This window comes from Etheostoma cragini, chromosome 2 (genome assembly GCF_013103735.1).
Source record: "Etheostoma cragini isolate CJK2018 chromosome 2, CSU_Ecrag_1.0, whole genome shotgun sequence".
NCBI lineage: Eukaryota > Metazoa > Chordata > Actinopteri > Perciformes > Percidae > Etheostoma > Etheostoma cragini.
In genome coordinates, this window is record NC_048408.1 from 9645782 (window position 1) to 9671874 (window position 26093).

The 26093-nt window shown below is 39.7% G+C and overlaps 1 protein-coding gene and 1 long non-coding RNA gene across 2 annotated transcripts in view; one reads left to right on the forward strand and one right to left on the reverse strand.

The window, feature by feature from the left end:
• The window catches only part of mtnr1aa (melatonin receptor 1A a), a 41024-nt gene that overhangs the window by 12512 nt on the left and 2419 nt on the right, over positions 1-26093 (reverse strand). The window lies entirely within an intron of this gene.
• Positions 13798-26093, forward strand: part of LOC117954692 — a 28135-nt gene continuing 15839 nt past the window's right edge. Inside the window, exon 1 of the long non-coding RNA XR_004658876.1 lies at positions 13798-13812. This is a non-coding gene — a long non-coding RNA (uncharacterized LOC117954692). The remainder of the gene's footprint in view (positions 13813-26093) is intronic.

The window sequence follows — 26093 nt, forward strand, 5'->3', positions numbered from 1 at the left end:
AAACAGGGCAAATGTATTGTCAATTTTGGCAACCAAAAGCTGATGCCTGGTTGCCTTGCCGGCAACCACTTTAAAAGGTTTTGAGCCCTGTGTGCCTTGGTATAGTCACACCCAGTGCTCTGTGAATGATGGAAGAATTGGCACAAAGAGAGTGAAGTTCCCAGCACACAAGGCGAGGCATTTATATGTTGCTTAAAATGGGTCTTTTATGCTGAAAGATTTTCCTTCAAGTTAATCAAATCTCTACAACCATCATAAAAAAGCAAATTAGAAAGTGTCATGGCGAAGTGCAGTGTAATTGCACATGGTAATGTATTGTTTTCCTTATAAAAGACTACTACAAAATAACTACAAAAAACGTTTAGATTTTCAGTGCATATCATGATGTAGAACCTGCTATTCTCCTGGTTAATGTACCTTGCCCCTTCTGAACCTCATTGATCAAAATTAGTTTCCTACATGGATGTTTATCTCCATTTGGTGAGCCGTTTTCATCATGCACCACTGTGATCGACACACTAGTTTAAATGGTTTGACACAAGGAATCTGACTGACTGAGAGTGTAAAAATAAATCTCCACACTCATCCATTTGTGCATAGCGCCGCACCCTTTTGATCATAAATAGCAGATCCACTTGGATAAACATTCATTGACCTTGCCACCGTGACATAGTACTTTGTGTTGGTCTTTGCGATGTTAAACTGAGAGTCTTCAATCTTTTTTTACTTTTCTGAACCTTTTCTTTCCTTCTAAGAGATCATTCTTGGGAATTTTCTTTCATTATTACTTAGCTACAGACTGTTTCAGCCATCAGCAACTGTGCCAACAAATTTGAAAGCCTTGAATAAATATATATGGATATTATGTGTGTTGTGTGACTGTGACTTAGTGTTGGGATCATTTATTGAGGTATTATGGAATTCACCCAAAATATATCCCAGCTACAGATCGGATTATCATGGCACCTTCAGGGTGTGTACAGATGTGACAAAATGCACACAAAACAACAACTTTGATGTTGGAATTTTACTTGAACTGCATTAATAATAATCCAAAGACAATGAGGTAGAGACATGCAGAATAAAAACAGAGAGCAAGAGTGAGAGAGCGAGAGAGGCGTGGATGATTGACCCTTGCCAGATTTAATCTCCGCCTTCTCTTAGGGCCGTGACATACTAACCCGATAATCAGCCGGCGGATAGTCTGTATAAAAAATATTAACTCAAAATAGTTTTGTCTTTGCTTTATTTAAAGGAAGAATAATGAGCTTCTCTTCTAATTGGCAGTGTTATGAAGTCCTGTGGGTTTTAGCAGTAGATAGCCGCTTGAGTAAAATTTTAACAACATCTGAGATCCAAGGAGGTTAAACGCCAAACTGGCCAACCTTGTCAGTTTACCTTAAAAAACATAACAAAGCAGCCTAAATTGCTGGGCCTCTTTCTTACTGCCATCACTGCAATGTTGTGGATCATGTGTTGTGAAAATACCTGTCTACCACACTTACTTTCTTTGGTAAGGGAACAGAGATGACAAAACACCAAGGGTGGTGTCAAACTGGATGTCAGCCAGGCCCCCACAGCTGGTGGCCTGACACAGCCTGACAGGTCCAGTCACTTCTCCCAGATAAAGCCCCCTAGACAAGTTGTCCAATGTCATGTTGTCAATCTGATAACACAGTTTTAATGTGTCATGAACTAGTTATTAAACAGAACATCCTAAATGAACTTGTTTTTGTGATCAGGCATGGAATAACTATATTTGGAACTCTGACATTTGTGTTAAACACCAGTATTGTCATAAATGTACAAAAGTTTATCTTTCCATCACATTGATCTTGATGATGGGGGATACTGTACTCTGTGGTTTGGGTAAACCATTTTGCCACAGGTCTTGTAGCTGCTGGGGGCTTCTGTTAGTGCTATTTTCTGTGTATGTGTGTTTTATACATCCTGCCGCACACAAAATTTCATTTTCTAAAGGACAAATAAAGTGGAACTATAAAGTGGAACTTGGTGCTGCTAAGATTTACAGTAGTCCAGCTGCTCCCAAGTGAGCCACACTCCATGGTTCAGCTACAGCATCCGTTATAAAGTAGAGAACAGAGAACTATTCATAGGCGATGGAGCATATTCGGTCTTCTTTTCACCATCTAAGATTACAAACAGGAGGACATAAAGTAGGACAATGCCAGCAGAATCCGCTGTTTGATTAAGGGTATTTCTGCAGAGTTCCAGTCCCATCAAACTGTCATTAACCAGGATTTTGTGGCCTTTATTTTTAGATTGTTACGACCCAAATTGCCTGATTTTGTGGGATCATTTGAAAAAACTACAATAAAAGTGGCAATGTATTTTGTATGTTTGTTCCAAAGATGTTGCGGTAGACAAGAGAAAGTTGCAAAAAAGTTGCATCTTTTTGTATAGTTTTTTGAAATATAAAAAAGGAAACTTGTTTTGGGGAGACGCAAATGTCTTTGCTATTTTAAGACCGATGGGAATTTCCCGTCTTGTGCCCACGTCGTTTAAATAGCAAAAGCATCTGCGGCCATCTTTGCGCCCTTGGGCGTGCTGGTCTTACACGGAGGTGTTTTCAGGTGAATTCTTGGCGTATTGCTATCTTGCGGCAGCAGAAAGTGATCGCACCATTGACCAACAAAAATCTGGTCCAAATTCAACAGCTCATTGAATTTTAACAGTGCATTAGTAAAATGCACGTAGGCTCTTGCACAGTGCATGCACAATATCCTTGTTATACACACACAGGGACACGCAACAGCGCTCACACACATGCAAAAGATTTAAAATAAAAATATAACAGTCAAAAGCAGTGCGCCAAGGTACAACATGCCTGGCTTTTAATGGGAGATGACACGGATTGGTTCATTGCATGTTACGGCCAAAACACACGTATGAATTAATGAAGACAGTAAGTACAACCCTTTTGAACCATGCAGACCTTGACGCCGTGCGCTTAGATCGTTAAAATAGGGCCCTTGGTAGTAGTTACATTATTATTTACTGTAATAAACATACTTCACATGTGGGTTGAACTGTCTTTGAACTTTAAGTTAAATGAAATTTATAAAGACAATTATGTTAATAAGTAAATAATATAGTTTACATATACACAACAATGTATTTTCTTTTAGAGTGCACCGAGGAGCTGCCTCCAGCCCCTCCCACTCATGAATTTGCAGGCTGCATGCATGACAGCGTCAACATTGCACTTGCTCAGCGAGGCAATTGTTTTGTGAGTAGTATCATGCTTATTGTGGTCTTGCGGAGGGATTAACTGTGTTAATAAAACCGTTGAAACATCGCGGACAGTGAGAGCTCCCCGGACATCCTTTATCAGATTCTGGTTGTTCCCCTCTCCGCGGCAGTCTCCTCTACTCCTTATCTTTACAACGGAGCTAGCTACCTGGAGCTAACCGCTAATCAGAGCTAATGTTGTTAACCCAGCCTTCAGTTCTCCGTGCCTGTATCCATTAACTGCATGCATGGACTCAAGCCAGAATAAAACCCTTCCTTTTAATAAAATGGCTGTAACTCAGAATTGTTTGAATGACAGAAATCTGCTTAAATTACGACGTAGCGTTAGCGTGCCAAATTGATGCTTTCTCTGAGAGTGCAGACTGATTTGCTCTCGCGAGTCACATGACCAAATTGCAGCCCTTGCGATTAGGTAATCGGGTTTAACATATCGCGATATTATTGGAAATGCGATTAATCGTTCAGCCCTAATTCAGACCTTTAGATAAAGTACTTATTGAATTTATTATTACACTAAAAATTTTGAGTTTGGCTGTCCTCAAGGTCTCAAAAGTGAATTGAACTTCTACTTATTATACTATTATACTTATACTGAGGACATGCGAATGAAATGAGTCTTCTTTAGTCCCCGTTATATCCCGTTTACACCAGGCATTTTGGTGCAGATTAATTAATTACATATAGAATAAAATTATAGTTACTAACTTGTGAGATTTACAGGTTTAGTGTACATGAGCTATGTACTTTCTGATACCCTTTTAGAGGATTTTGGATTTTCCAGTGCTCCTGTGGCAGGTAGTTGGTTTCTGATGTTGGTGTACAGTGTGACAAGTGCCTGGAATCATTTGGTCGCACAATAAATAAGTTGGGTTTTCTGCAGTTTAGTGAATCTGTCTCTTATTTGTGCTGAAACGGTTAGTCAATTAAGATTTTGGAGGTCACAAATACCAACACAGATTTGTTTGATTGTGTAAATGCTGTGAGCAATTATTTAATAAAAAGAAACTTTCAAAACAATATACAATAAAAGATAGTTATTAGGCAAATAAAACGCCAACACAGATAATCTGCAAACTGCCAAAACATGGCCTGATAATTCAACACCAAATCGTAGTTGCAAAATTGTCAAAGCATCTTTGTTGGAAAACAGGCCTTTACACATACAAACACAGAAACATTCTCACACAATTACAACCACAAAAATAAAGACTAGCAGTTCAATCTTACAATCATTTCAACCCTAAAAAGAACATATTGGAAGCAGAGCACGGCTGAACCGTTTACAGACAATTGATCTGCTGAAAAATGATTTTTGAGGCTGTTCTGACCCCACCATAAAAAAAAGATACTTTTAACCCCCTTCCATCATGCCTCAGTATTCCACAAGTGATTCAAGTCTGAATAGTTGAGTGGCTGTCTGAAAGGCAGACCAGTGCAGAGCGTGGTGGGGGGCTGATGGGCTGACCCAGATAGAGGGAGACAGATTTAAAGTTCAACCAGGACACACAGGATAGGTTTGAGTGCATTGTAATGGTGACCACTGCTTTTTTTTTTCTTCTTTCTGTATCTCTACACACAACCCAAAACCTGTCTCATATAAAAGAAAACACCAATCCCGGGAAAATTCGATCTACAGTTCATACAGCAACACACCTCAAATATGCAGTGTTGATTGTTTGCCTGCTTGCCATGGTAATTTCTTTCCTACTATAAGCATCAACAGAAAAAAAACTCAAACCTCGTCTGTTTTCATTTCCAGATTGGGCTTCATTTCCCAAATACAAAGTGAAAATTGATGAGAAAGACAACACAGTCTTGTCAGTTATTCGGGACTGTACACACATCCAGCTCTGCAGACAGAGGGCTACTGTATGGAATAACAGAGGTACTGTCTGCAAGAGGTCACATGGAGGGTGTTGAAACTCCTGATTATGCTCCTAGTTGTACTGAAACTCCATCAGGTTAGTAGATAACACAGAGCCTTGGAATACTACCCGGAGCCATTATTGATGGTTGAAATGATAAACTGATCTGATCTGGTGTGGCCATGTGACCTGACACTTTGACAACTTAAGTCAAGAACACATCAACAATGCAGTTTAAAGGGAGATCCCCTAACAAACTATGTAATCAAGTATCATTTTGTCAATAAAAGCTATGAAGAATTTTTCGATCACTTGATTTGTGATACAAATGGAACAACAGCTTAATACCTTGTAACAAAAACTGTGACAAAACTGGACAAATGGTCAGTCACTCATACACAGGTAAACAGAGCAAGCTCTAGCATACATGTGATAACTACTGTGTAGTGTTTGGATGTGTAAAGTGCAGGTGTGTTGAGATACATATCCATAGTCAGTATAGTAGATGGCTGTCAGCACATCCCTGGTATCGAATAACAGACAGGAGTACTGACACGGAAACTAAGCAATGTAGAGCTATGGAAGGGGGCAACAGCTAAATGTATTTTAGCCACCTAAAACAAAAGGCGTACCTAAAAAAAACTATATTGGTTTAAGTTTACAATATATAAAGAATATTTTCACAGCCTAACCTTGCCAAACCTTTACAATACAATACATCTGGCTGATGCTTTTATAAACTATATTATCCCTCCTGTTGTCCTAGGGACAAATTTGCCCTGTTTCTACATCAGAAATTTGTGATTCTTTTAACCAAAATTTTCCAAATATTACATGGAAATTCAAATTAAACAAAGGAGCAGTTAATTACTTTATTCAATTATGGGTGTTTTATTCCCCCCAAAACACTTTGACAAAAGACAAAGAAATATATAATTTCATCTAAATGAGGTTTCTTTACCATGAATTCGAAAAAGAAAATAGTGTTAAACTAGTGGTAATATATTGGTGTTATTGATGTATACAGTACACTGATGGTAGTGTTACAAAAATTTTGAAAATTTTGAAAATAAGCATAAAAAAGTGATTAAAAAAGTATCTCAAATGCGTCAAAAAAGTGTTGAAAAAGCGTCAAAAAATTGTTCATTTTCAGTTTTGACCTGGGACTTGTCTTGCTCGGTGACATTTGGTTGATGTATCGCAATGGGAATTGAACCCAGATCTCTGACGCGTCTAATCCAGTTCGCCATCCCATCCCAACACAAACCAACAGTGAAAGTGTTAAGGCAAAACACAAGAACACTAAACTAAAAACTTAAATCCTATGCAAAAGTAGAGGGAAACCAACAGAGTTGTAAGTGAAATGATTGTTTATGTCAAAATTAAGTGCCACAGTTAACATTTGCATACAGCCTCCTATTCAAATTTCACAAAGAGTCAGAAAGAGTCACAGAGACACACAGAGTCAGAGTCACACATGCACACACACACACACACACACACACACACACACACACACACACACACAAACTTACAAACTTGCAGCAACTGTAATTGGGTGGCTTGGATTCCCATTTGCAATTACCAAGCAGCTTGATCCCGTTACAAGATTGGATGGATCCCATTATGTAATTTAGGTCCATGGAAGGCAAGTATTTAAGGAGATATTGCCACTTATTATAAAATGAGCAAACTAATCATGCTTCAAGGTTATTGAGGTTATAATAACCTGAAAACCCAAGCTAAACTACAGTAAAATCCTGGATGTTAATTATGCATCCATTATACCCATACACACTGTATATTTTAAATAGTTTTAACTCATCTTTATTTAAGTACATTACAGTAGCTGCCAAATTAGTAAAATAAAGAAAAAACACTAGCTATAAATTATTTTATAAAATGTTAAAGCTTTTTTGCATTGCATGTTAAATTGATTTTTTTTCATGTTTTCAAGAACCATTCTTAGGTATTACACTATTAAAACACTAAAAACTTGTTTTAATTGAAAAAAAGGGGGCCTCGCCTTGTATTGCTTAGGGAAATTAGAATTAGGGAAAAAACAGATCACAATTAAGTGAACTACTGGTGAGAGACAGAAGAAGAACAGGCATTGGGTGAGCTTCCCCCGGGTGCACCAGTTTCTTCCCCCCATAATGACATGCGTGATACATAACTCCTGCCGTTGCCCTTGACAAAGGTACTGGCATTACAACTAGAGTTGGTCCCCGTGAGCCGGACTATGGCTGCCCTCTGCCTCTAATTAGTGTGGGGTGTGTAAATCACCATTTAACACAGAAGACCATTTAACAAAGCCTGTAAATTTATACATATTTACATAAAGCAATTAAAATATGATTAGTTAATTGCATTACTGTGCTCTTCCAGGAATTTAAATTAAATTAAAGAACTACTTTTAATTAAAAAAGAAGAAATATAAAGTGTGCAATAAAAGGTGCATCTTAAAGATGGCGATGGCGATTTGTCTCTGTATTTTTACTTGGTATTGATGACATTGGATTGTTGAGGGTTTCTTTGTTATGTCGATTTGGATCTGTGTATCGTTTCACCCCTTGTTAGGATGGGTTGAATGCAGAAGATAAATTCCTCACGTGTAAATATATTTGACAAATAAAAGAAATAGTATATGTAATTACTGTATATCAAAGACCAAGCATTAGTAAAGTTTATGAATGCCCATCAACCTCCCTAACCGTCACTTAGCTCACATTACTTTGCTAACACAAGGAACTTGGCCACATATTGAAAAACACTGATGCGGGGTAGTTGCATATAGGGCTGGAAAGTATGACTTAAATTTACTTAACCATATGTTTTGTATATTGGAGTAATGATATGTAACATATCACCGTAAAATGTGATTTAAAATACAAGACTCTAGTGAATAATTATGCCTGGATTTCAAGTTATACAGTACTTTACAGTGCTTGTGGAGGCAATACGTACAATACATGGTGAGAGTTACTGTAAGAGCTTATCACACTAGACAGCTGATGCTGTGCATGTATCTGTGCGTGCGTGTGTGAACGCATGTGTGTTTGTGTGTCTGTGTGTGCTATTTGCTCCACTTTCTCACAACAGCTGCTGTGTAATTTCACGGTCTTGTTTTGGGTGAAACAAATCCAGCTTGATATTGGAAACCATGAATCCAGGGTTTTACCAGTACAGTACCTCAAAGCCATCTGTTGCCACAGCCATAGGCATTTGAGCAAGTTGAACAATGCATCCCTACTATTCAGTTAGGGAGAGAAAAGTTCATCATACAGTCTCCACAATCAGTTGGTTATATTCAAGGAGACCAGTTGCCACAGCATGCTTTACTGTCAGTCACAGTCTGTCAAGCCCCACCGGAGTCTGACTGTTTACAAAGTTAGGTAACAGGCCATTTTGCTTAACTGCGATGATAGAGTAAAAATAAAACATAGGCTGCCGTATGTTGAATGAACCTGCATGGCCCGCTGACTCCAGCCAAACTTTATGTTAGCTGAAAGTAGTTTCGTTTATCGCTAAAATGCCAACCCAATTTGAGAGTCAACATTAGCTAAATCCACCCAATCCACCTAACATTAGCTCGTTGTTCGGGATTTGGGACGTTTGCGAATGAGCCCACTCAAGTGTAACATTGCTATTAATATTTTGCATTAGCCCTGTTGATTTTATTATCTAATCTACACTAGTGCAGGTGACTGTTTCTTGACTTAATCCAAGTGCTAAGGTGGTGTGGAATTTATGCTTGGGTGGTATCACGATATTAAGGTGACAGCTGGAGAACATGAAAAAAACAAAACATTTAACAGTTAAAGAGCTGGCTATTTCCTTTGGATTTGGTGGAAGCATCCAAGTTTAAACAATTTCTCCATCTTTCAGCCCTGCTTGTATAACTAGACATATATTTCTTAGCATGTAAATGTTAATTTAATTCAGCATTAGAGGGAAGAGTACGCTCTCAATTGAGATTGGTTTAAGGAAATGCCAATAAACCAGAGCATGTTTTTTCCAATCCCGGAATGCTGTGTGGAATAGCCAGACTCTCCTGCGCAGCGCTGTGTAGGAAGGTCTGGCAAAGCGAGACTAGCCTTTTAAATGACCCTGCCAACTTTAACAGCTTTACTGGTTAGCATGTAGTAGGTCAGAGGGTTGGTGCCGTATTGTCGCAGTACATTTTAATTGGCAATTAGCACATTTTAATTGCCAATTAAAACCCACGATACATCTCTCTAAAGATTGTCAGAATAACATTCAAGAGAAAAAACGTTGACAATTTTAGGTGATGAATATATAATGTAATGACTTACGTAACTGTCCTAAAGCCAACAAGCCTTAGTATATTTTGATATAATGTTGCCGTTCCCCTGGAAAATTGAGGTCGTAGTAGAGCCTGAGCATCTGCTAAGCTTTATTAGATATGATTGGTTTGTGCAGCAGTTATTTCTATCATCTGACCCCAATTGACCTGAAAGAGCTCAATGTAATCTCTTTATACCATAGTTGGAATTTTTTTTGCATTTTTTGAATGTCCTCTTTTGACTGTGGTTTCAGACTTACAAACCAAAACATTTAGGGCTTTGAATAGAAGAGCCATATTTTTCTTACCATTTTTAAAATTTTTCCTCAAGTATCACTCTGAGCATAAGCTTTGGACACAGTCTCTAATTTCCTATTTAATGCATGTAACAGCCCGGCTTCAAAGACACATACAGAGCAGCCAGAATGCCATATTCTCACTAATCCCCATATTTAAAACCCACTATCTTGTTTTTGCATTACTAGTATTTTCATTATTCATGTATCTCTCAACTTCGCATCACATCCAGTGCAGCCATTCCCATCATATTCATGATGGCAAGAGCAAAGTTCACTTAAACACACAGTATGAGTCACAAGGGATTAAGAGGAAGATGTCCTACATACTAATTATCTCAGCTTGGTTTGGGAATCTAACAGTGATACTAGTAGTCCATACAGCACTAAAGTGATGAGGGTTAGGGAGCATCCAACCCTCCAACAGCTCTTTGATGAAACAGTAGTCGGACAGGGGGGCTGCGCATCGGAGTGTGAATATGTGTGAGTGTTCATCTGATGAGCAGGTGACCCCTTGTACGGCAGCCTCGGCCACAGTGTATAAATGTGTGTGAATGGTGAATGTTTCCTGTATGATGTAATAGCGCTTTGAGTAGTCGTTAAGACTAGAAAAGCGCCATATAAATGCAGCAAATTTACATTTACAGGTAAGTCATTACTGCTGACCCTTCATACGTCCTACACTATCAATATTAGCTGTTTCCACCAAGTCAATGTTAATGAGTCTCAATTAACAAAGGATCAACCGACTATGTGTAATGTGAAGAGAGGATTTTACAGGGTCAAAAAAACAGAGAATTATCATCTGACTGCAGTTGCTTTCAGCTCTACAGAGTGTTTTAGGGTCTTTTAGCTCATTGTTTTGGTTTGACAGTCTGCAAAACTTCATGCCTAATACCAAAAAGCAGACAGACAAAGTTAGTGACAAAGTTAGCCAGATATTATTTGTTAGGAGTTTGTGAAGTGCAAAAAAAGAGCAATGAGCACAGTAAATATTGAACCTACTTTGACTCTACTAAATATGCTACTGTGGTTGGTTGTGTAAATAGTAAGGTGTTTGCTAACAAGTTTGCCAAATCAACTCTATAAATTGAGTTCTGCTGCCAAGTGGCCAAAGAAATGTTGAATGACTTGTTGTTTTAGCACGACTGCACAAACATAATTCACATTTCATTCCCAGAGAAATGAATACAAACAATCACAACTGAGAGAGTGGACATACGTGTATGCCCAGACACACAAATACAGGGTCCTGACAGCCTTCATTCTTTAGCTTGTGATCGTCTCATAACCCTGAGCCCCACGTGTCTAACCTTAACCCTTCACCTTAAGTTAACCCAATCCACTCCTTATTCTTGTAATATTAGTCTAGCCTCAGCTGTGAAGAAGTGAGGGTCGGTCCAAATAACCTCATTTTGCAAAAATGTCCTCAGTCAAAATATCAAATTTGCCCTGCACACCCACACACACCAATATACACGCACAAACCCCAACACACACACACACACACACACACACATATACCTGACCTAGAATTACAACACAAGGCGGTAATTTGGACTCTTGACAGAATGATTTAGCTCATGTGGGATTAATGGGCAAAGATGATGAGTTAATGATTAATTACTCATTTTGGATCTGATACTGTATTTAGGCCTCTGCACAGAATAATTGACAGCATCTGCTGCAGCCCATTCTGAAACCTAATTGAAATACAAAAGGGGAGGACAGGCTCTCATATTCTGCTTTCACCACAATTTGACGCACAGCTCTACAAACATTTTTCACCCTCAGCAGAAAGAAATGGCTCCATTGACATGAAACATTACCACCCTGAAGGGCAAAAAATGAATTCTCTCTTCACTAGTTCATGTAACTTTCCAGTCCCACAAGAAGATTAAGGGCCAAAAGCTATTTCTATGTAGGCTAACCATTTGACATAACAGAAGTCTCCACTTTGGAGACAACAAATCTAGTCCAGGGGATTTTGTTACACAACCCAGACCCCAAAACTGGACATAATTATATGTTTTTACTGTGAAGATACCAATTTAACAGCCTGCTTCACATTTGTCCTTATTGTGGTTGGGCGTTTTGTTAAATATATTTTGTCCTTGTGTTACTTTTCGGTCTTGAATATGTTTAGTCCTCGTTTCCTCCCTGGGGCCTGTTACACGAAACCAGGATAAGGTAATAAGGCAGGATATTAGAGTAATACTGGATGAATTTAGCTTTGACTTGGTTGCACGAAAGCAAGTTGAATTAACCAAGACAAGTAACCATGGAGATGTATTCTTTGTTTATTCTTTTCTCCAGAGCAGGCTAACAGCCAGGCTAAGATTAATCCTGGAGTCTTGTGTTAAATCAGCTGCTGCCATGATCCAAAATAACAGTTTAACAGTTATTCCGTTGTCTTCTGTATGGGTTCTGCTTTATTTTTTATTAACATGCATTACTTGTCACTATTGTTGTAACGAGTTTGATTTAAACCCTACTATTGCAGTTGTTTAGATGGTTAGACATGGTTGTACTGGCACCTAGATGTGGAATGGCAATCGAGAGAGTCTGGGCTTTTCACGGTGGGACGGTAGTGTTTCGAGGCCGCAAAAACCTGAGAATAGTTTTACATTACATTATACATACATCGCAAGTTCTTAGCAGGACCATCAGGCTGCCTAGTGTGCGAGCGCTGCACAGACCTGCGCATCGCTTCAGTGTCCACTCACTTTGTAAAAATAGAGATTAGCCCGGTTTCTGTGTTCTATGCATTTAAGTTTAGTCCTTAGGGTACAATTCCCAAGGAACATTAATTCCCTCTGCTCACTTTTAAGGCAAAGTAGGCAAAAAAAAATACATTTTATTTATATAGTGCAATACATGGTACGCTACTCAAAGACACTTTACAGTAAAACCAGAACATTTAGCACATAAAAACAGATACAGCAATCAAACCAACACATAAAACAAGCATATTAAAAGCAATTAAAACACAGTGTAGCATACAACTTTGTAGAAATAGGGATTGACTAATAGGCTAGTCTGTTGGGCTTTTCTCTCCATTTGATAGTAACAGCCGTATTTCCATTAGAAGCTGCTGTTCAGCGGGTGAAACATATGCCGCATTAGTCTTCTCCATTTCTACATCAGTAAATCTGTGATCGATACCGTGGTCTATCTAAGAAAGCTGTGAACGTGTACTTATCCCAGCTTTCTACACCAGGCTTGACATAACTTCACCTTCTCATCCTGGGTCGCCAAACGTCCAACTGATTAAGCCGCGATGAGCGGACTGCATTAAGTCAAGCTGCGCTTTTTCACTTATCCTGGATATTTTCCTTCTACTTTCCTGCAACAGGCCTTGGTCTGGTGTTGTAGTTTCTGTCTTGTGTTCCCTTGTGAGTGGCTGGATGTTCTGATTCCCGTTTTATTTTCTTAGTCTGGTTTTCTGTGCTGTCTTGTCTTTAGTTTTACTTCCTGTGTTTTCCCGCTCCTATAATTACCTGATGTCTTCCACCTGTTTCCCAGTCCTTGTATCACCTGCCTCTTGTCTCTCCACCCAGTGTATTTAGTAGTCCCCTTGTCTCTTTTCAGATCCTTTTGTAAGTTTGTGTTCCACGTTGGCTTTCCCTGTGATCCGTCGTCCCCTCGTGAGTCTTACCAGTGTCTGTGTTCCGTTTTTTTGGTTTCCTTTTCCTTGACTCTCACCTAAACACTCGCCTGCCTGCCTGTCATCTCTGCGTTTGGGTCCTAATTCTGCTACATTCATAACACTGCTGCTATTTCAGTTGTAATATGATAATCTCACGCTACAGTATGGTTGCCAGTTCAGAGCAACTTACTTTATGAGGCAGCTGGGCAACATCTGTCTGCGCAGGTTTAAAGGTAATTACTGGTTTACCTCTATAAAATTTGTAGATTTTTTTCAAAAGTTATTCAGTTAGCCATCTATAAGTTTGTACATGACAGTAGAGCTGAAACTCAGTAAATCATTCAAGTAATTTTTCTAGCAAATCTGCTATTTGAGCATCTGAAGTATGAGGATTTAGACTTTGTCTGTTTTTGGGAAAAGCCAGTTCCCAGTGCACTGTGGTCCTTGTCACGACGGTTGGCCTGGGGAGGTTGTTACCAGTCTTATGACTCCTATGATACACTTGAATCACTATACTTTCCTTTCACCTCCCTTCCCTATGGTGGTAGGAAGTGCCTGCATGCCTCCAACTTCACATTCTAAAAGCACTCATTTTGGAAACACTACCTTTTTCTGTTGCTGTCCAGTTTGGTAAATGCACCCAAATGCATTTTTTTTTTTCTTTTGTGACATTGCTTCAGTCTCAGTTCCAGACATTAAAGCCAAACCAAGTGATTTCTGATATGAACAATGTTGAAGCTACACTGCTTTACAGCGTTTTAGCCACAGCTGGCTGGTAAATAGGTAAAAAGTCAAGAATCTAGCAAGATACAGACCAAGGTGGTGGACTTAATACAAGATAAGATCCATCGATCCATCAGAGGGCCGGAAACATAACTTAGATCAAATGTTTATGGTTGCACTGTTTCTGAGGGATGTTTAAATAAGAAATCAATTTTTTTTTTAATCTTTTAATAGAACTTTAAATCATTGTGGGTGATAAACAGACCTTGATAAAGAGCTAGTAGCACCAGATCTAAATCCTTCTCAGGAACCAGACCAGCTGTAAATGGAAATAAATCATGGAATCCCCATCCCTAATGACCTCGCCCTAACATGCTCTCCTATTGTGCACCACTATTAACAAATCCTCCCAGTCTCTCATTAGAGCTAGGAGCAGATATAGAGGATGATTCAGTGATGCATCTCCAGACGTCAAATAACCATCCAGTCCACTAAATGTCATCCCTTATAGAAAAAAGAAGAAAGAACTGTGTTACACTGCTTTGTTGAATACTTGATTCCAATTGGTCCACAAGGGCATTCTACGGTCTGTTATTTCTGAACAGCAGGCCACTAAGTTTAATTTGCAATAAGGACCCGCTTGCTCAATATTATCACTTATATACTGCATGTCATCAAACTGTGTGATTTGATGTCACTGACTAATGATGTGACAACTCAACTTACCTTCAACATTTTTCAATTTATATTCGTACTAGGTACAATCCTAGAAAAATGTAATCACATCAGCTCCTTCAACTTGTGCATGATTCCCCATAGAATGTGGGGGCCTGAGGGTAGAAGCTCCACCTGAGCCTTTCAGTGCTGGCTTGATGTAACTGAAAGAAGGTTCTTTTCGACCTCAATGAAGGGGGAGTAAAGGCTGTGACCCAGCTAGCTTTGATCTTTAATGATTCTCCTAGCCCTTTTCTTGCAGTGCTTGTTGCACATATCCTTAAGGCTCAGTAGGGCCCCTTATTATCTAACGATCCACTCTCAGCAGTGCCTTCCGGCCTTGTTCGGTGCTATCTCCGTACCAGGCTGTTCTCGGTGATGCCGGAGTAGAAATTCCTCGGTCTTTGATGGGATAATTTCCTTAGGTGTCCTTATCTTCTTCTACTAGTCAATAAAAAGCAACCCCAACAAACAGAAATGTCTACTTTGGCGTAGAATCACAGACAGCGCTTCTAGTTGAAATGTAATTTCTTAAGATATTAGGTCGACTGTGGCAACAGAGACAGCTAAAAGTGTTTTAATAAACTTCTCCAAGCAGCAATAAAATCATCCACATCTGCTTACGTCTACAGTTTTATCACAGTGCAATAGTTTCCGTCAAATATATCAGATTATTTCTTCATAATACTACATGGCACATGAGTTAATTCTCCTATGATCAGAGAAACTGAGGCTTAGGCTAGGTCACTGAGCACTGAGCAGCAAAAACATCTAACTTCCTATTGCTTTTGGACGGCACCCAGGGGAACACTGGAATGAACCCAAGCGATGTGTGAGTGTGTCTGAAAGTGTAACAAAAGACACTCATTTAGTCAATAATAACAGAGAGCATGTTCACAAGTCATTAAAGGAAAGCATACTGTGATGAGAAAATTTCACACACTAAGCTCTTGCTCATTACAGGAATGTGCAGGACTCAACCGATTACTTTAAAAACATGACAGACCACGAAGGAATGTGTCCTAAACCGCCTCTTGAGAATTATTGTACACCTCTGCACTGCTAACTGTGATGTGTTCTATCTGGAAAAGGCTGTTAAAAAGCTATTTAAAAAGCTCCGTTCTCTGCAACTCTGAAAACGAGTTAAACAAAGTTTCACTCATGTGCTGTATCCACAATAAGAGCCAATATTAAGTCTTTACGATGGATCCATAACATGGCTATTAAGTTAAGTGATTTTAAATTATGCAAAATTGATACAAAAGGAAGCTAAATTGGCTGCATAATACAGCTCTAATAATAGCAATATTCACTGGTGATTACATTCACATTAGGTTCCATTTGGGTCCAACTGATGAAATCCTATTTGCGCCAGAAGCCCAATATCTGCCTAGTGCTGGGTGGTATACCGGTCTATACCGTATACCGGTATTAATTTCCTATATGATATGAATTTTTCATATCATGTCATACCGATGCATTGCCGCAGAAAGCACTGCGGCCGAAGTAATCCGCAAGTGAATTGAGAACAGCAGCCCTGTTAACTGTCTACCCTTCTCACTCATGGTAGTAAGTTTATAACACACAAAATAACTCACAACTAGCTCACTTCAACAGGATAAAACACCATAGCACACATTTAAAATAGTGAAATACAATTTCTAACAATTTTACGTTTATAAATTTACATGGCCGAACGGCATGTACATTATAGCTGCATGGCATTATAGTCTGCATGGCATTATAGTCTGTTATGCTCGGAGATACCAGATCATCAGCATCATATGCTCAAGAGAGGAGTCGTCTGCTGTTCGCTCTAACATTACTTGGTTATGCTAACGTTACTCGGCCGCGTAACATTTCTCATCTGTGCTAAAGGTAAAGACGTGCTTTTTTGTCGTTATTTGAACTGGGGCCGTGCATTGCTCTTTCCATGTGTTGGTGGAGCTTTTGGATCATGTACTGTGCTTTAACGTTGAGGCCTTGTATTTGTGCTGGATGTGCCTTTAGTGGAGCGTATCCCGTTGTAGCACCACCACCTGGTGGTCGGCAGATGCTTTAAGATGTTCAACTGTTGTAGGCACATTTTTACATTTTATGTCATCATTTGTGTGAGGTTGGTTCATAGAAACAAAAAAGCATGGGAGTTAATTTGACTTATTTAGCGGCTGGCTCACACAATTCTACACTAACAATCCGCTAACATTCACCCCCTTAACTTTTTGGGGGAGAGTTACTACCTCCCTGGGAAAAATCCTTGGGAAAACACTGTATTAAAATATTCATTATAGCAGCTTTAATAATCTAATTTCCAAGATCCTAATTTAAACTTAATACAGGTTCCCAGTGTTCCCATGGTGGACAAAATAGCTTGAACTTTTCAAACCTATTTGCACGGGACTAGTATTACCTGGGGTCTTCCAGTAATTTTTAATAATCTTGTGCGAATCTGCCATGTCCGTAACTTGCGGTAAGGAACATTTTATTATTCAATAGGTTATGCAAAGCCTTGACATCTGATCCGGGGTATAAAGTCAATAGATGTGAGTAAAAAATAGACTTATCCCGTGCGAATGTGCCACATGAAACACAGACACAGGGTTTTTCCTCAATCAAATGAGGTCCCATGGTAATACTAGTTCCATGTAAATATAGGGCTTGGGATAACAAAGCAAATTGCCAATCATTTCTTTATGATTTTCCTGAAGATTGCTTCAGCTTCAACTGACTCAAATAACATCTTCTTAATAGCTTGTACTTTTTGTGGACAGATTTACGTGTCCCTTTCTGATAAGAATTAGCAGTGACACTTTGTTTCAGTCTGCTCCGCAGTGAATTTAACACAGAACATTTCTGTTTTTTGTATAATGTAAAAGAGCACAGAAGGTTTCGAGGAAATTCAGCATGAATCGTGAAATGTGTCTCTGGGACTGACTGCCTTGGGAAATATGGAGTTTAACGGTAAGAATCTGTTTTTTTCCCAAATTTTCAATTTTTTTGGGACTTTTCCACCTTTAATGGACAGGACCGCTAGGTTAGAAAGGCGAGAGACGACCCGGCCACCCGACTGAGTTCCTGTAATGTATCCCTTGACAACCAAACTGTGTCTTACCATACAGTATATTAGTACTGGCAAACGATTAAAATATGTAATTTCAATTTATTACATTAATGTCATAGTTAACATGTAATTAATCGCAATTAATTGCACATTTTTATCTATTCTAAATGTCACTTGATTTTTTTGTCCCATTATATTTTCTCATTTTAATATTCTAACATGGAAAAGTGGATCAGCTTGCTTTGAACTTTGTTTTTTTACTGAAAACATTGGCATACAGCATGCTGTAGTATTCAGACGTAACATTCTCACAGCAAATAATCTCTCACACAATGTAACACTGTCCATCAATTAAAGGGTGAAAACAATATTTTGACGAGGGGGGGGGAATTGGCATCCGCTGTGCGCTTGGCCATCAAGTGGTATTTCAGACTGGACGTGCTGCGATGATAGCTCAGTTCACAACGACAAAACCCACAGATAACTTTGGTCTGGTCAATAGAACCATTTGGCAACTTTTTAGAAGTAAACTTTCCCTTCAGATCCATTTTGTCATCTCGCGCTTGTAATCCACTCAAAACATCACGTTACTACTCTTTGGCCGGCTTGCAAGCCCAAACAGCGTGTGTGCGACGTGCTGTTTCGTTTCCGGTCTAGCTAGATCCGGTGTGGTGTTGTAGTTTTTCTAACATTACTAGTTGTTACAACAACATGTGAAAAAAACTACAAAGTTTGCTAGGCCAATAAGAACGTTAATCTCGCAATTAAAAACATTTGGACCCCAATGTAAAAACATGCACCTTTCTAACCTCACAGGATTGTTATTTTTATGCCTTCCCTTAAATTGCTTTGTAGTCACTGAAATAGTTATTTTTACAACGGGGCAGTCATTTGAAGTATATATGCACCACATTGCTGGAACCAGACTCAGTGGTCTGAATGGGACAGTTGTGCACAGGGTTACATCCAATGGGGTTTGTGTGTCTGCCGTAATCATCATTACATGCCTTCAACTGAATCACACTGTTGACTCATAGTGAGCGACGAGGCTTTCTGATTGAGCTTTTTTCTTGTTAGTCCACTGGGTGATCCGTGCCCTGTTTTTAGACCCATTACCTTTAATAACAAAATGACAAAAATGACAGACACAACGGAGGAGGTAATTTGTATAATAAGGATGTCAGTTTCTGTGTTTTCCATTCTTTCCAAATTATATCTCGAGAGGATTTTCTACCTACATATTTTTCTTTTCTCTCATCGGTGCTTTGCGTACAGTCATACAGTCTGACACATTCACAGCTGGAAGCTGCTGAGTCCAACTACAGTCTTCCACTGTTTGCCACTGAGTAGCAACGCAGGACTAAGTGCTCCAATCAAGGGCACCTTGCGCACAGAGGCGAGCTTTTCTCGCTTCCCTGATTTGATTATTTCAACTGAAATTCAAACTGGCACCTTTTCTCATCACCCGCGAGCATCTCTAACCTCTGAGCTCCAGCCGCCTCGCGTATGTGTGTGTGTAATCAAATAGTTAGCGCTCTACAGTAAGCACTCTACAGTATGCACGTGTTATGCACAGTTCCCTTGGGATGAGCATTAGGTTTTACTTGATCTCACTGCCGTAAGCTTCCCACGTGCGTCATCCCAAGCGTCATCAAGCGGAAACAAATTTTCATTGTAAAATATTGTAAATTATGTTGTTGTTTTTTGAAACAGTGGAGAATGGAAATAGGACGGGGGTAGCTAGAGTGGTGGGGATGGGATCTTGTGTAAAAGTATTTATAGGCTCATTATTTTTTTCCCTTTTGAAGTATAAAAAACATGCTTACATTTGTAAGGGTGTGAGACAGACAGAGACCGAAAGGGAGCAAGAGAAAGAAAACACACACAGGGCGGTGCGACGCAGCAGAGCAGATGCCAGACGCCTGCTTTAGTTAGATCCGATGTCAGGTTCTTCGTTGTTTAACACTTATCAAAATAATAAGCTCTATTCATTTTGCCCACTTGGCCATATAATCTGGAATCCACAGGGATTGTGTAATAACCATCTTGTTGCCTGACCGGCTTGATGCAAATCACTATTGGCATTCCTCTACAGGTATGCGGCCTGACAACATAATGTCCTTAGAGAACGGTGGGGGTGTTGGATCAGAGTGATGCAAACAGACAGGATGTCATGGAATATGAAGCCTGGAAGGTCAAATAAATCTAAGTGAAGAAAAATGAGTGTGCTTGTTAGGGTGAGTAAGCTTGGGAGGAGGAGCAGTAGTACAAAGAAGGTGGGAGACTGAGGCGCGGAACTCAGGGGAATGCGTAACGCTACGAAGAATGTAAACCAGAAAAATAACTAAAACAGAAAAAGGTGTTTTCTCACAGGAGAGGTGTGGAAAAACACAGCCTACATTGTTATCATCCTGCAGATGCACATCATGTATACAGAATTTGAGAACCTCAAGCGGACTTTGTGTGTACATATCATCCAGCAAATATTAGAAAACTGGGAAATTGGCTACAAGCTGAGGCACCTTGTTAAAGTCGACTTGTCAAATGACCGCTTGCTGGGTCAATTTTTCTTTCTCAGATGACGCTGGAGAGAGGCACAAACCCAGCAGGCCAAGGTGGCACCTGCCAACACTAAAACAGTGTGGTCAAATCCAGAAAAGCAGAGCAATGTTCCAATGATTGTTGCAATTACTGTTACAAAACCAGCAGCCCATTTGCCCGTGGCGGAAGCGACAAACTAACATGACTTAAATTCTGTGTCTCTTTCACTGTACGTGTGCTTAGCTGCCTCCCTTTTCTTGTCTTTATCTCCATTACCATGTGCCGTCAAAGAATGGCAGCAGCAAACAAGCTGGAAAAGGTTGGCAAGACAAACTGCGATAACATCATGAACACAATCCCAGCAGCAAAGCCACAGCCCGGCATATATCTGCTACCTCATTAGATCTGTGTGATATGAAGGTTGAGTTTTTAATCCTTGTGGAGAGTAAAATGGCTCTTGACAGGAAATCTGTGCAAAGCAAATCTGCAGGCCAGGTGTAATCAAAACCTATAAAAGTCTTTAAAATTTTTTTGGACACACGGGAGCACTGAAAAAACCCGCTATTGCTGACTGTACAGGGCAAGGCGTTCTACGCAAGGCAGCCTCGATGTCTCCTTTTTGTGTTCGTGTCTTGGACGACAGCGGAGACATTAACTAATCTATAGCTGGGAGATAAGTGCCTCATTAGTAAAAGAAGGGGATCGGTATCCCCTCCCACTCAATGTTCATTTATTCTGCTTGGGGAAACTATAAATTAATTGGAAAGTCGTGACCTGCTGAGCGCCCAGATAGCTCAGTTGGTAGAGCGGGACGTCAATATATAGAAGTTTACTCCTCAATGCAGCGTGCCCGGGGTTCAACTCCAACCTGCGGCCCTTTGCTGCATGCCATTCCCTCTCTCTCTTCTTTCATGTGTCAACTGACTTGTCAAAAATAAAAGGCTGAAAATGCCCAAAAAATAATAATAGAGTCATGGCCTGCTGGCTGTTGTGGGTCCCCAATTAGCTTGTGTTTTTCACCCACTGAGTCCTTTTCTTGCGGTTCAGATACTGTTAAGCTGCTCCACCATACTGTGCCGCTCTGATGCTTATCACAGCAGTCGCCACAGAAACTGACAAACCCAGTAGGCAGCTATGACTCCCGCGCCTGCGCATGTCTGTTAGAGATTGTAGGAATAATAGGACACCGTCTGCCAAATGCGGGCTTTCATGATATAACGTTGTCTATTAAATTACTGTTTGCATTACCTTGTGTTTTTCTTTGAATTCGCATAAACTCCAGGATAAACACTCAGGATGATATTTAATTCAAATCCAATATAACAATCATGATTAAAAGCCTCAAATATGCAACTGCTCCCAGAGTGGGTTTATTTTATAAGGAGCACGATCTGAAAATGTATTTGGAAAAGAACATACAGTAGATCTTGTGTCAACATCAGCATAGAGGCGTACTCTCCAACCTCTGGCCTTTCCAGATACTGGAGGCCGCTTTAATAACTTGAGCTTTGAGGCCCACTAGAACTCAGGCAATAAACTGTTATACTTCACACACAAAGGAGAGACATTAAAGATCCCCTCACTAAGTGTTGTATGACATGTATTACATACTCTCTTTAAATAATATTTGGTTTTCATCCATTACATCTACTCCTCCCTTGTGGATGTATCTAGAATGAATCTATATATGAGTATGCAAATGTCTCCTACTTCGCTGTGTGTAACTCAGACATTGGACCACTAGTTTTGGGGTCACAAATCAAACTGGAATGTACACTTTGTACACATTTTAAACTCAGATGTAAAGTTTTTAATATCAAACCCAGTTTTTGATACCATTCATGGTCGGCATTTTGTTACGGTTCACTGTATTTCCACAGGACTGTAAATCTTAAGGATTACAACTTTAAGGTGGGCACAGAGAAAGGATTCCAGCCTTCTAGTGTCAACCTCGACACACACTACTCTGTTGATACAACACATTTTACCACTCAAAGCTACAGCGGCCTTGATCATGATGTGGCAAATAAGTTGAAATAGTAAAATGTATTTAGTTCTTAAAAAAATCCCTATTCACTGAACACTCCTCAGTCATTTTGGGTGAAATTGTAGAGGTGTGAGTCAAAGTAAAAAAAAGTCAAAAGGGGGCCCAGCAGGGCTCACAAAGACACAGCCTTGTCACAGGTAGAGCCACGTGACACAGCCACCCGGTATTAATACTGCTGGCAGAGTATACATTACACTGTGTAGCTCCACAATGCCTGCAAAAGACATGTGTTGTCTCAGTGTTGCTGAATTCAAGTCAAGTCAAGTTTTTTTATCCATAAAAATAGATATTACAGTGCTCCTTCCTGCCGTAATACCCATAAAAACTAGAGCATGAATACACCATGCAGTCCAGTGCAATACTATACATAAATACAGTAAAGTAAAAAAAGTCTAGATGACTTTCTCTTGGTGTTTCAGAGAGTGCAATAAGTAGTAAACATAGCGATTCAAGCAGGCGACATCGCAGATGGTCCCAGAACACTGCATGAATTCAGACAATGATATTGTTTGAGAACTAAACTCAGGATTTTTAGAAGAAAAGCACCAAACGCTCGCTCTTGGGAGGAATTGTTGGGTCTTTGTTAATAATAGAGGGTGGTCTAGACCTACTCTACCTGTAAAGCATCCTGAGATAACTCCTCTTATGATTCTACAATAAAATTAAATTGAGAAGTGAACTGAACATAGACATGGCTAGGTGTTTCACATGCAAGTCAACATTAAAGGACAGTTAAACACAAAAGGTTGCCACCCAATTTAAGCTTAGCAAAGGGACCTTTAACCAACTTAATCAATTGAATACAAATAAATAAAAAGTATTTATCCGTAAGAGACATGAGAACATTCTTTCCTTTAGTTCTGATCTGACATAACAACAGCAAGCCAAGATACTTGTCGCTCCGCAGTTTAATCACAATACAGATAAAGCTCCCCTCACGCTAAAAATAAAACAGGATGCTGTGAGATCAACATCTACTACTTCGTACAACGTCGACAGAAGCGGATTTGTTTTCTTTTCACAGTCATCTCTTTATTAAGCTCCAAAGCGCTGAGCCAATTTCCTTTTTCAATTTCCCCCACAAAGCCAATGGATATTTAGAAAAGTAAAACATTCCCTTTAATTCGAGACACATGCAAATGCCACTTAAGTCTGCATTAATGCCTCAAAATATTCATTACACAGAAAGCAATAATATTGTAACAGATACCAGATGTGTAATGATCAGAAATGACATTGTGCCGGCACACAGCCAGGTCCACAAAGCCAAAAAGGGATAAAGTCTGCCACACTCAACAAAACAAGACAGTTCAATGTGGAGCCCTACCTGAACCTAAAGGATCAGCCCAGCGAGGATTGTCTTTGTCTGTCACTTCATCAGTAGGGGAGTCTAAATCCTCTGGTGCTGTTAAACCTCTACGTTTTCTGCCTTGAGAACAATCAGTAAAAAACAAACAAAGATGACGTGACACGAATACCCCTTTTCAGATTTCCAACAGACATCTCGCACCTCTCATCCGCTAACTAACTGACAACACGCGAGTGGAAAAGAGCATGACGCCATTGTTGTCCTGTTAAGGGACGCTACATTAGCCACCAATAACTCCTACAATTTTCTACTTTGCCACTATGCTTCAAAATTCATGTTAGCCCCCTTTCTCCAAAAATCAACACAATCTACCATTTGAGAAACTACTGGGAGGAATTGTGTCAGCAATCACACAGGGCGACCATAAAACCATCTCCTGTTAGAATCCATGTTCAATACACACTCTACATAAACAGCTTTTCCAAAGAGTCAGTTGAGAGAGTTCCTTGTGGGAATCTTTTTTTTTTTTCAGCACGAATAACAAATAATAATCCTTTATCTACAACCAAACAGCTTCATTTTATATGAATAATTGGCTTTGAGCTGAGCTCACAGCACTGATTCTGTACCCAGCCATGCATCTCTAACCGCTCACCATGTGTTGTTGGCTTCACATTTAATCGCTCACTGGCCATTTTGTACACTGACGTTGAGTTTGGCCATGCAGAGACAGCGCTGTTGCTGCCGCCTGCAATATGTGACTACAACGCCTGCCAGGTCCTCCACTGAGTATGTTTAATTATACTCATTATACTCATACTGGCTATTTAATTCCTCTTCTTGTTGGAGTGCTGTGCAATCTCTAACAACGCTTAGTTCATACCATGGAATTGTATGTCTATTGGATTTCCGTGGAGATTTACTCTATGATTTGAATTTGGGGACCACAAACTTTGAAATTAAAACCCCACTCCACAAAATTTAGAATGGTGCTCAGTCCGAGTGAACTATGTGGCATCCATGGCATCAAATTCCCACAGTTAAGGGACGGGAAGACGGACAGTAACAGCCCACACGTTACCAAAACATTCCGACAGTGATGAAAGTATGAATGGAGAATGGTTGATATCAATCAATGTGTCTGCCAACTTGCATTCAATTTGCTAAAGGCTTGTTGAACAGAAATTTGTTGGAGCCCTAAGTTAGGCATGCACAAATACAGATCGTAAATGGAAAGTAGCCAATACGCTTCAGAGGCATGAACCCGATCAACCACGTCATCGGTCTGCGTAGGACTTGTTAGTATTCACGGACAGTTTTGCGGAACACAATCAAGCTGAGGTTTTTACCCCGCCCCGCCCCCATCGGCTCCTTTTGATCTTCAAACTTCTGCCTTTTTTTTCCTCAGGATGCTTTTGTTGAAATATAGCAGGGAAAGAAAATGGAATTGTCCAACGAGCTGAATAAATCAATGGTGATTTCAACCTAAAAATTCCACCACATACAACATTAAAATGTTGAATATGCAGATAATTTAAGTTAACTAATGGTAGCTGCAATCTTCGATCACACGGACAGATTATGTACGGCATTCCTCCAACAGGTACTGTGTTTGGTGAAAGTGCTTTTAAAGGTTTTTGCTCAGTCATCTTGGGAGTGAGCTACAAAGTCACGGGAAACTCGATTATTTTATTAGCGTTGACTATTTTAAAAACAGGATTAAGGACGTTCTGTCCACTGAATGCTCCTGTTCCTGAACTCTGACCAATGATTATTTGATACAATTTGATGTTTGTTTTAAGCCTGTGATTTTTATGTTGAAACTTTTCATGCTGCTGTCTTGGCCAGGACAACTACCAGGTTGTAAAAGAGACTCTGAATCTCAATGGGAATATTCCAGCTAAAATGCTTCACAATATGAGGGAATTATGATGCAATTAGCGGTGCAAGATATATTGACTCAATATATTTATCGCACTTTATGTGTGGCAATAAGTATGCAATAAATTGTTTATTTTGGAGAGCGCTGCATCCTTTCTGTTGGTGTAGTTTAGTTGTGTCTGATAAAGAGCCCTCTTGAAATGCTATAATGATCATGTTGGCCAGTTACCGTGCCACATGCACATGTTAGTACACATCAGCACACGGGTGCATTATGTGACAAGCTCTATGGTGCGTACCACATCTGGGCATATTCCAACAGAGTGACAGTGTAAGTTAAGAAATAGACAGAGACAACAAAATGGAACGAATCAGAGAAGAGAAAGAATTCTTTTTAAATTTATTTTATGCTGTCCAACCAGTAAAAC